The sequence below is a fragment of the Carassius gibelio genome, chromosome A9 (assembly GCF_023724105.1).
Source record: "Carassius gibelio isolate Cgi1373 ecotype wild population from Czech Republic chromosome A9, carGib1.2-hapl.c, whole genome shotgun sequence".
Classification (NCBI taxonomy): Eukaryota; Metazoa; Chordata; class Actinopteri; order Cypriniformes; family Cyprinidae; genus Carassius; species Carassius gibelio.
Genome location: NC_068379.1, coordinates 4767853 through 4776277, shown reverse-complemented (window position 1 = coordinate 4776277; position 8425 = coordinate 4767853). Strand labels below are relative to the sequence as shown.

Genomic DNA, 8425 nt, shown 5'->3' with positions numbered 1-8425 from the left:
ACAAAGTAAACTTCATCATTCAGAACTCTGCACATTTATTTTAGACACTTCATTGTCTTATTTTTTTCAGCTTTATATTATATTTTCAGCTTCATATTCATCGTATTGTTACACATTATACAACCTATCCTGCAGTCATCATGGTGAGATTAGGTACCTTTAATCTAAAAAAATAAAATAATAATAATAATAATTGGAAAGAATCGAAAACAACAGTGAGGAATCGATTCCCATCACTTCCAGGACCAGGAATCGTGGAATTGTGGAATCAAACAGCCCTAGGTGTAGACTCTGACATACTTAACCTGTTTTAACACGGCTGTGTTGCATCGCGGTTTACTTTTCCGCCGCCAAGCAAGCTCATTAACTCCTCATCTGCACACTGTCTTTGAAATAGGCATCGTTGCCATATTTTTGTTAACCTCTTTTATTTATCGCTGTCTCGTTTGTATTTGGCCAGTTTGGAGAAAGCCCAAAACCTAGCTCCAGAGCAGCGATGTAGTATTTTGTTTCCCAACAAGGTCCATCGCCCAACACCAAATTAATTTGCTGAATGAATAAACTGTATTTCCCTTCGCTCAAACCTGCCAATCAAAACGAAACGCTGTGTATGGTGTTTGAGATAATTTGTGAATTAGCGTAGACTTACCATAGAATTTATTACTATTACTGTTATTACAGTATACAAAACATTGTATTGTGCTTGCTATACATACAGTCGGCATCTAGTCATAGCTGGGGGTGTGGTCTGGCATGGTGAGGGTGGAGTCGGCATGGGGGAAAACACAGCAAACATTGTGTGTATTTGAATGGCAAAATTGAACACATTGAGCGCTCATTCCCAGAGAAACGTAGAACAATTGTAGTCTCTTTTAACTTTAAAGGGTTAGTTCAGCCAAAACAGAAAATTATGTCATTTTATTTAGTCTGAGAGCTCTCAGTCCCTCCATTGAAACTGTGTGTATGGTATACTGTCCATTTCCAGAAAGGTAAGAAAAACTCATCAAAGTAGTCCATGTGACATCAGAGGGTCAATTAAAGTTTTTTGAAGCATCAAAAATACATTTTGGTCCAAAAATAGCAAAAACTACAACTTTATTCAGCATTGTCTTCTCTTCTGGGTCTGTTGTGAGCACGTTCACTGCAGTGTAAGTGATATCTGCTTCACGAATGAATCATTCGATGTAACCGGATCTTCTTGAACCAGTTCACCAAATCGAACTGAATCGTTTGAAACGTTTCGCGTCTCCAATAAGCATTAACCACAAATGACTTAACTGTCCATGTATGCCTCGGTGTTCATCTTCAGTTCTCTCTTCACAGCAGTTCAGTCAGTGTACTGTTTAAGTACATGAATTACTCTGGGATATTGGTTTGTTTTAACTCAGAGGGAGTGTCAGCCACATTAAAAAAGTTAGCAGCTTATGTAAATTGTGGATTAATGCTTACTGGAGACACGAACCGTTTCAAACGATTCAGTTCAAATTTGTGAACTGGTTCAAGAAGATATGGTTACATCGAATGATTCTACTGTGTTCTACTGATCAAATAGTCTGACGCTGTTTTTCAGATCTGCATTGACTTTAATGAAGACCAGTTGTTCCACATGGCTAGGGTGTAAGTTTGCATGCTGTGGACTGACCACATTTCCAGCTGTGCTATAAACACGCTCAGACTGGACACTTGTAGGTGGACAACTGAGATGCTGCAGTGCAAAGAGTGTAAGATTTGGCCAGCACTGAAGCTTGCCTGACCGGTATTTCACTGGGTCATCAGTGTAACAGAAATGAGTCGAACCAGACAAATTAAAGAGTCTATCAAAGCTGTGTTTGAAAAACGGAGCCGAATTCCTCAGGAAGTCATAAAACACTCTGTGCCACAAGTCCTAAGCAAGATGAGCAACCAACTTGTTAACACAACAGCTTTCAAAATTAACACCACTAGAACAATTATTTACAATTTCAATTTGAAGAAGAGAAATTTGGTGTCAAATGTGTTGTTCGTAATGGAAATGCAACACTGGACATCACATGTAAACCCATGAAATCGAGTTAAACACTTCCATTGACTTCCCCCCACCTAGCAGAACCAGACTGAAATTCCTAAGGGGGGGAGGGGACTTGTACCCTCTGGTCTTCACCGAACATCCCTATGTCAGAGAATGACAAAGAAACTGTCGGACCCACTTTATATTAAGTGGCCTTAACTACTATGTACTTACATTTTAATTAATAATTTAGTACATTGTACTTATATTTTTTTAAAAACGACATGTAATTACATCTGTATTTAATTTCTGTAGTTACATATATAATTACACTGTTGACCCATACTTTAAACCTTAACCCCCCTTAAACTTACCGATACCTCCAACCCTCACCCTAACCTTACCCCTATCCCACCTCAACAGCAGCAAAAGTGCTTTACAATACAATATGAACACAATAAGTACATTGTACTTATTTTTTTATGTAAGTACATATTAGTTAAGGCCACATAATATAAAGTGGGACCAAAATGTCTTTTGTATATATATATATATATATGGACCAAAATGACTTCTAAATGAATATCATTCCATCGCTTAACTACATATTCATTTATATGTAACCCACACATTCGACTATCATGTATAATCACTTATTGTGTATGTCTTTTGATAACTATAGGATACATACCCAGCCGGCACATGACCGACCTTCAACGTTGAAATATGGTTGAAATAAGGTCAGTTGTGGTTTCAACGTTGAAACAACGTTGATTCAACGTTTAAAGCTGAATGGTTGAAAAACATCCAGCACATGACCAACTTTCGATGTTGAAATATGGTTGAAATAAGGTCAGTTGTGGTTTCAACGTTGAAACAACGTTGATTCAACGTTTAAAGATGAACTGTTGAAAAACTTCCAGCACATGACCAACTTTCAACATTGAAATATTGCTGAAATAAGGTCAGTTGTTTTAATGAAACAACGTTAAAAATGTTTAATGCTAAATGGTAGTAAAAGGTTAACAAGCTTTTAAATTATTTATATTAAATTATTTAAATTAATTATTTTAATAGCATTTTAAAATATTTTAGTCATGATACCTATTCTAAAATCTAAAGGTATATGTTAAATATTATCATCATTAACAACAATAAAACTATATACATTTCGCTGCCTTATCACACTGAAACAACTCCCATTGGTAGTTTTATTTTATTACTTCTATAATGATTGGTTAATCTGGCTGTCATTCATGAAACTGGACAATGAATCGGTTCGCGCCTTTCTACATTTAAAAATATGACCGTTATTGTCGTCTTTCTGTGAGTGAGGCGGCTAACTGTGAGCTGCTGCTCGTTATAACTGACTGCTCTATCGGTCCCGAATTATTTCATATTTGCCTGTACATTTTTTATTTATTTTGAGCGAATTTGAGTCGTGACATGTCAATGGAGAACAAAAACTGTGAACACAAGAAGGGTCAGGTGTTCTGCGAGGTCCTGAAAACATCCTGGCAAAATGAGGTAAGAAAATCGCTAACGTTATCTTTATTATCTTTTGAAAATAGTAAAGTATTACCAGAGTTTACAAATGGGTAGTTTAAAGGACATGTAACCTGCAGATAAATAAATACCCCTGTGTCTATTTTTGCATTGCTTTATCACAGCTGATCAAGTTAGGTGCTCACCTAATGTGTTGCTGGTAAGAGAGATTTAGAGATGGTTTAGAAATTTTCCCATATTTTCCTGATATGTATCCCATGCATTAGGTGTGTTATATATGTTTGTATTCTTATAATAGTTTCAAAGTGTTTTCTGAAACATATAAGTGCAAATGTCGGTATTTAAATAATATAATTTTGATGAATTAATGAAAATGAATAAATAAATAAAAGGATTGTTTAAAGCCATGGTTCTCAAAGTGTCAGGCCCCCTCTAGTTGTTATGCAGGTGAATCACTAAATTAAACTAATTAATGTTAATACATTTTAACTTAATCTTTGAGTAAGTTTTTTTTTTTGTTGCACATTTAAGTATGTTAGAGTTAAAGTACAGTACAGTTTTGTAACTTTTGTTACATAATTACATTTAAAATTACATTTTAATTTAAACTTTTTTTTTATTTACCTGTGTATGTAAGCACAGTTGTAGTGTTAATGTTCAAACATGGTAAAGTGTCTGACAACAATTAATATTCTTATTAGAATAAAACTGCCTCATTTTTTAACTGTAGACCTGTAGCTGAATAGTTTGGCCTGCTACGCTGCTGAAATGTAATGTTGGTCATTATGGTGGAACTTGATATTTAATAACAAATATTTTCTGAAGTGGTACTTGGTATAAAAAGTTTGAGAACCAGTGGTTTAAAGAAATGGTATAATATGAAATCCTGCTTTTTAAAAACTTTTCAGTAAACCATTTCTTCTTTCCCCTTGTAGAGTCATCGAGGATCCAGCTTGTTCTTGAAACATTGGTAAGAAATTGTTCATCTGCTACATTGCACTGTCACTTCTGCTAGAGATGCTTTGACCTTTTGTGATAGGTTTTGATTGTACTTAGTTTATTAAAAATTTACTGAATTAGATTTTATTTGTTTTACTACACTGTATTACTAGTGTTTTGATTAAAACAGTGTAACTGGGGGCTCTGAAAACACTGCTTGTGAATAATTTGTTAATATTGTATATTTTCATCTGAATACATTAAATAAGTGTTTAATGAATAGTGTTGTCCACTTTGTTTCCAACCTCACTGTTGTTGAACTGTAAAGTGAAAATATTGTGTGATTTATTTTGCATTCAGTTTTCAGTTAAATATATTTCACAATATCAAAGTTATTGTGAAACATTGTGGACATACCTAAACAAACTGGTTAAATCTTATGTTCCCTCCAGAAGTTTGCCCTCTGCAAGTGAACGACGCCTTGTGGTGCCATCCCAAAGAGGTTCAAAATCACTCTCACGGACCTTTTCCTGGACTGTACCCAGCTGGTGGAATCACCTCCCAATCTCAATCCAAACTGCTGAGTCTTTACTCATTTTCAAGAAACATTTTAAGACTCATCTTTTTCACCGGAACTTAACCAACTAATGCTAGCACTTCTTGTCTTTCATATTAAAAAAAAAAAAAAAACCTGGCTATGCGTTCTGTACTAGACTAACTGAGACTTGTCATGGCACTTGTTTATTGTTGTTGTTCGCTTGTACACCTGACTGCTTCTGTTCTTCTCATTTGTAAGTTGCTTTGGATAAAAGAGTCTTTTAAATGATTAAATGTAAATGTTTATACAGGACGGTACAGAAAGTGCACAAGTGGGAGAGAGTGGAGGGGACGGCGTCAGAAAGGACCTAGCGCTGGGACACTTTCAAGGATCACCCGAAGCACAACCACACTGTATACACTAAGGCTGCTGGTTCTAACATTTTAGAGTGCCCTGCGGTAGAAATCTCATTCTGCATTCCCCAGGGTAAAGAAGACACAGTCCGGGGGGGTTCCCATTAGAAATCCACTGGTTGAAGGTTCCCTGCTCGTACTGTGCAACACATTTTCACGGCACAGATGTGCACAACTTGAAATGAGACACATTACTAAAACATGTTTTTGACAGAAACTGTAGTTTTCCACCAAAATAAAAGATCCACTGGTTTCAGTCATAAAGGTACAAGGGTTTGTCTTGTAAGTGCTGAAGAAAATATGCATTTTTGTGCCGAATTATTTTACAAAAACCTTTAAATATTATTGTATTTGGATTGTTCTACTACATGTTTTTAGCATTACCTCCATGCATACTCTGCATAATAAAGTGGGATTATTTTCATCTGTTTTATACAGTATGTTTCCAAAATTTAACTGCTGTTTGACAATTTTGAGCATGTGGTAGTTTATTGAAGTTGTTTGTAAAGCCATTGCTGCCAGTCATTAGATTTTTAGCCTTGCATGTACATTGTTGATCTAAATGCCAACTAGGATCTAGGTGTATTTATACACGGTGCAAGGTACGACGGGGAAACAACGTCGTGTTATAAACGCTGATTAACTTTTCAAAATCAACACCTCATTCAGCTTTCCTCCCAGGGCTGCAGCACGACCCTAATTCACCCATCATGCAGGTAAGACGGTGAAACAGCGTCGCGATTTCAACGGTGAATCCACGTCGTGATTTCAACGTTGATCCAATTTGCAAAATCGAAAGGTTTTTCAACGTTGATTCAACGTCGCGATTTCAACAGTGAATCAGAGGTGTGATTTCAACCGTACATCAATGTCACGATTTCAACAGTGAATCAACGTCGTGATTTCAACGTTGATCCAATTTATAAAAAAATCGAAAGGTTATTCAACGTTGATTCAACCATGGTACCTGACGTTGTTTCAACGTTGAATCAACGTTGAAATGCCGGCTGGGTAGTCATGTCTATTATTCATCTAATTGAATCTGCTTGCTTGATATTGTCCTGACAATCATTTATTTGTCAAATATATCATAACCTGGTAATAGGAATCATGTCCAAAATTAGAACCTGCAAGGCAGGAAAATTCAGACCACATGCTTGGTAAGATAAACATATGATTTATGATACCCCCGAGCCAAGACAATATCTGATTGGTCAAGACAACATTTCAGGTGTGGCCAACAGGCCAGTTTAAATACTTTAGACACCATAAAATCTTTGCTTTTAGTCTCTAGCTATGCTGCTGCTATTAGTCATGTGGCTTTTAGTTGTTAGCTTTGCTTATGCTATTTGTCATGTCTGCTTTTAGTTTGCTTTTAGCTTTTAGCTTGTAGCTTTGCTACCTAGCTTGAACTTCTAGCCATGCTGTTAGTCATCACTGTTTGAGCGCGGTTCCAGCGTGCTTCAGTCTGCACACCAGCCACGATGAGAAGGAACACCACCTAGTCTCGTCAAACTTTATTTATTTTCTTTTCCGTTTGAGAGTTTGTTCTGAGTCAAGTTTTGTAACGTCGACCTCGTCTGCGCGTTTCAACTCCAACCAGCCACACAACTCCATCTTCAGCCAACGCCCAACAACCACTGGCTTCCCAAGAAGTCACTTCAGCGACTACTTAACTTCTAGCCAACAGTGGTGGACGAAGTACACAAATCAAGTACTTGAGTAAAAGTACAGATACATATGGTAAAATATTACTCCAGTAAAAGTAAAAGTACTCCTTTTTCAATTTTACTCAAGTGAAAGTACAAAAGTAGTCAATTTTTTATGTACTTAAGTAAAAAAGTACTGCAAGATAGATGTTTGCAATTTTACATAGGCTACTTAATTAAATTTTATATTAGCACATTTTTTTATAATCCTACTGCTCAAAATACCTGGGATTTTTTCCAAAATAACCACTATATGGAGTCAAAATATATTTTTGTTGTTGATATGGACTACGCTGATGAGAGTAATGTTCACTGTGAAGCTTACACTGTGATGTACCTGAGAGAAAACAGAGATGACCATCTGATTTTCACCAGTAAGAACAAAGTATTTTAAAGTTAGTTGTTTTACAGAACATCAAAGTTACAGTACAGACCAAACGTTTGGAAAACTCATACAAAGAGTTTTCTTTATTTTCATGACTATGAAAATTGTAGAGTCACACTGAAGGCATCAAGGGCTATTTGAGCAAGAAGGAGAGTGATGGGGTGCTGCGCCAGATGACCTGGCCTCCACAGTCACCGGACCTGAACCCAATCCAGATGGTTTAGGGGTGAGCTGGACCGCAGACAGAAGGAAAAAGGGCCAACAAGTGCTAAGCATCTCTCTGGGAACTCCTTCAAGACTGTTGGAAGACCATTTCAGGAGACTACCTCTTGAAGCTCATCAAGAGAATGCCAAAAGTGTGCAAAGCATTATGTATATAATTCCATATATAATTCCACATGTGTTAATTCATAGTTTTGATGCCTTCAGTGTGAATCTACAATTTTAATAGTCATGAAAATAAAGAAAACTCTTTGAATGAGAAGGTGTGTCCAAACTTTTGGTCTGTACTGTATATATGACATGATAATAAGGCCTGAAGTTAGGAAGAACATTTTAAGGAAAAAAATAATAAAAAAAATTCATAATGATTTTTTTCCTTCTCAAATCTTGTCTGTGGTTTAAAAACACCCCTGGCCAAACAGGGTGCATCTCTTCCCACTTTGATAATTACTGTAATTACCATGTTCTGAACATCACATCCTTTCTTTTCTAACCAGATGTAAGCTATTTATATATATATATATATATATATATATATATATATATATATATATATATATATATATATATATATATATATATATGTGTGTGTGTGTGTGTGTGTGTGTGTGGCTGAATAAAAATATTTGGACATTTATAAAAATTACGTCAACTTAGCACCAACAAGCTTGTTAGCTAGACAGTTAGCATCAGCTAACAATATTTACTTATTTTCAGTACGATGAA

At 35.9% G+C, this 8425-nt stretch overlaps 1 long non-coding RNA gene across 1 annotated transcript; it reads left to right on the top strand.

Annotated features, from left to right (window-relative positions):
- The first annotated feature begins 3092 nt into the window (after positions 1–3092).
- Positions 3093–6035, top strand: LOC128019491 (uncharacterized). Its single transcript, XR_008185181.1, has 3 exons — positions 3093–3514; positions 4429–4463; positions 4885–6035. It is a non-coding gene; the product is annotated as an uncharacterized LOC128019491 (long non-coding RNA).
- Positions 6036–8425: the final 2390 nt, after the last annotated feature.